Source organism: Nilaparvata lugens, chromosome 3, assembly GCF_014356525.2.
Source record: "Nilaparvata lugens isolate BPH chromosome 3, ASM1435652v1, whole genome shotgun sequence".
In the NCBI taxonomy this organism is placed as follows: domain Eukaryota; kingdom Metazoa; phylum Arthropoda; class Insecta; order Hemiptera; family Delphacidae; genus Nilaparvata; species Nilaparvata lugens.
Genome location: NC_052506.1, coordinates 3716904 through 3720761, shown reverse-complemented (window position 1 = coordinate 3720761; position 3858 = coordinate 3716904).

Genomic DNA, 3858 nt, shown 5'->3' with positions numbered 1-3858 from the left:
TGTGTCATAATGGTACCACCATAAACATCCCAGCCCTAGCCGCCTATGTTATTGGGGAGAGTTAGAAGTCTATCCTAATTTACTATTAATATATAAGAGATGTTTCATACCACATTCACCGATCCATATCTTCACTTGTGATGTAGAGCTGCTCCCCGGTCAGAAAATAGTATTGATATCTGCCTTCAATGGTTTGTTTAGATGCACAGTGATCCTGTTCAAATGAAAAAAAAAATCTAGATGAATACTTATTCCATCATGATAGATAATAAAAGTTGTATAAATATTCACAGAGTACGGATACATAATTATTTTCAACTGTGTTCACTATAATTAATGTACAAAAATTTAATAAAAATATCCTGTATATTCAGAAAGTGATAAGCGGGCAACAGAGCAGTCTTAAGCCCGGTCCAGGCACTCAAGTTTAGCTTCAGTCTTTTGCTCAAGCAAAAGTCGGAGCATGTAAGTCGTTGCGTCTGGACGGTAAAACGGATCGGACGGTCTTCAAGCTTAAGTCGTCAAACTTAAAATGTATCGGCCGGCAATCTTTTTCCATCAAATCGTCCGTCTTTTGCCTATCCACCAAAACCTAAATCGCGTAAAAATGGAGATAGGAAATTGTGATTTCAGATTCGGATTCAGCGCCCTCAAATTAATAAAATGCCTCGCGAGTACTTTAAAATAAGCAAGTGTTTTTTATCGATTGCATATAACGTCATTTAACCCTTTTTTTCTTTCTTCATTCTCATGATACTCTCAGAATTTGATGTTGATATTACAATTTACTATAATGATATATTAAGATGTACTATATTGTTGATAAGAATACTATCTACAAAATTTCAATCCATTTACAATCACTGTGTCTCGAGATATGACATGTATACAAAGCCATTTAGCGGTTAACAGTAATATGTTTGTCATTATGTTGTTAAATATAGCATTATCCAGTTGAATCAGCGAAAAAATACGATATAATTATTACTCATCTACCGGATACAATGGTAGATGTTGATGACGAACTGAGCTTGTGAGCACAAAAATAGAAAACGGACGACATAAGATGGATGCGTGTGGACGCAATTTTACATCCGTCTTTTGCTTGAACCAAACGATCCGTCTTTTGCTTGAGCAAAACACTGATAAACTGATATAATTATGTATTTTTTACTGATAATAGTAAACTTGAGCGTCTTGACCGGGCTTTAGGTTGAATATAATTATTGAATACGGTACTTGATAGATCAGTTATAAATAAATAAACAGTCTTATGATGGTTCCAATAGGGGATCAAATATATATGACTATCAGTTGAAACATAATAGAGCCTGAGGAGTGTTGAAAATAATACATGTCTTCGAATGGGTCAGATTATAAAAGTCGAGGGTAACGTTGCCACATCCACCTTACAGCCCGGATATGGCACCACCGGACTTCTTTTGTTCCCCAAGATCAAGAGATAACTTAAGGGGACGCGGTTCGGGACTCTGTAAAACGTTCAACGTGCTACGACGAGGGCTCTAGACAGCATAGAGGTTGCCGACTTCCAGGGAGCGTTCAGGAATTTGAAAATCCGGTATCAGCGTGTTATCGACTCCAATAGGGACTACTTTGAAGATATCCAATGGAAAATTGTACATATTTTGCCAATAAAAAATTTCCTGAGTTCAGTCCGGTTACTTATTATACAGACCCTGTATTCATATGATGTGTAATTGTATCAATAAATAAATAATAAATACATTACATGGATTAAAAAAGGTGAAGCGGCAAAGGTTGCTTCAAGCTTGAAGCTCATAGCAAAAAGGAAACGCGTCGCGCTGCCAAGTCGCACACCGGAGACGCCGTTTTTGCATATCGCACTCTGGGAGCGTGCCGCGCCGCCGCGTACCGGACACGACTCTCCGCCCGACCACTGCCTACTTCCGAGGGTAGCGAAGAGGCACCCGAAAGGTGTCGGCGCTCTGAGGAACGTTCCTCTCCTATAGTGAGGTCCACGTTATAATGGCAGTGTTTGATTAGCAATGGTATTGCTATCCTTGTCTATCATTCAACAACGCGGATAGTGCTATCTCTTTCTCGCTTTGCTCCGTTGCCAGATCATCTTTTAACAATGTGGAATTAATGACTAATTATCAAAATATTTCATATTAATTACAAATCATATGAATACAGGGTCTGTATAATAAGTAACCGGACTGAACTCAGGAAACTTTTTATTGGCAAAATATGTACAATTTTCCATTGGATATCATCAAAGTAGTCCCTATTGGAGTCGATAACACGCTGATACCGGATTTTCAAATTCCTGAACGCTCCCTGGAAGTCGGCAACCTCTATGCTGTCTAGAGCCCTCGTCGTAGCACGTTGAACGTTTTCCAGAGTCCCGAACCGCGTCCCCTTAAGTTGTCTCTTGATCTTGGGGAACAAAAAAAAGTCCAGTGGTGCCATATCCGGGCTGAAAGGAGGATGTGGCAACGTTACTCTCGACTGTTTGGCCATTTGCTCGGTGACGAGCAGGCAGGTGTGCGACAGAGCATTGTCGTGATGGAGGATCCACGAATCAGCAATCCCCGAACGGACTCGATGAACTCGGGTGGTTAGTCGACGGAGCACCTCTCTGTAGTACTAGTCGTTTACAGTTTGGCCGGGTGGCACAAACTCTTTTTGAACGGTGTGACTAACCACCCGAGTTCATTGAGTCCGTTCGGGGATTGCCGATTCGTGGATCCTCCATCACCACAATGCTCCGTCGCACACCTGCCAGCTCGTCACCGAGCAGTTGGCCAAACAGTCGAGGGTAACGTTGCCACATCCACCTTACAGCCCGGATATGGCACCACCGGATTTCCTTTTGTTCCCCAAGATCAAGAGACAACTTAAGGGGACGCGGTTCGGGACTCTGGAAAATGTTCAACGTGCTACGACGAGGGCTCTAGACAGCATAGAGGTTGCCGACTTCTCTGATAATCAGAGATAATCTCTGATTGACAATGGTGTAATAACCGAAACCGGTCTTTCTAAGTATCAATAAATCTGTGGTTTTTTGACAATTTCTTAGTCTTTTTCATTTAATTGAATAACTATCTCAAAAATTAATATTTTTAGGAAATTTTTGTTTTATTCAATCAAGAAAACCATGAAGATTTATCCTCAAAACTTTATGGATTTATCTCTTACCGAATTTTAAATCTGTCTCAAAAATTTAAATTTCATGCGCTCATATCTCAAAAAGTAATGATCTGAAAAAAATGTTTTCCTGAGAAAACGTTTTTGTCTTGATAGCTTGATAGTACACAAATCGAAAAACTTTGAAAAATATCACCAGCAGAAAGTTTTTTTCTTAGCCTCTGCACAACCTAAGATATTCAATAGATTTTGAAATAAAGGAATGCCGATAAACATGTAGAAATAATAATTATTAGCAACAATACATCCCAAAAGATTCAAATAGTTTTCTAAATCAATTTTAATTGAGTGTTCAGTAATTATTGAAAACCGTTTAAATTTTAAATTAAGTTTATTGAAAAATTAATTCAGGAGAGTAGTAGACTTAATAAAATTATGATAGGTTTGCATTGATGGGAAGATAAAACATGAAAGCTATCCAATAATTTGAAATTTAATAAATAACCTCTATTATCAATTGAAATATTAGTTGAGCTATTTAGAATATCTGTGTAAAAGTATTAAAAAGAGTACAGGTATATTGAAGATTTTTTATTTTGCTATGATAGTTATGATTCAATTGAAAATAAAACCTGCTAACTAATAATTTTTAATTCAAAAAATAACGTTCAAGGTCATCTAAATTAGCCTATGAAAAATTGTAAAAAAAGTTATTGATGGATCATG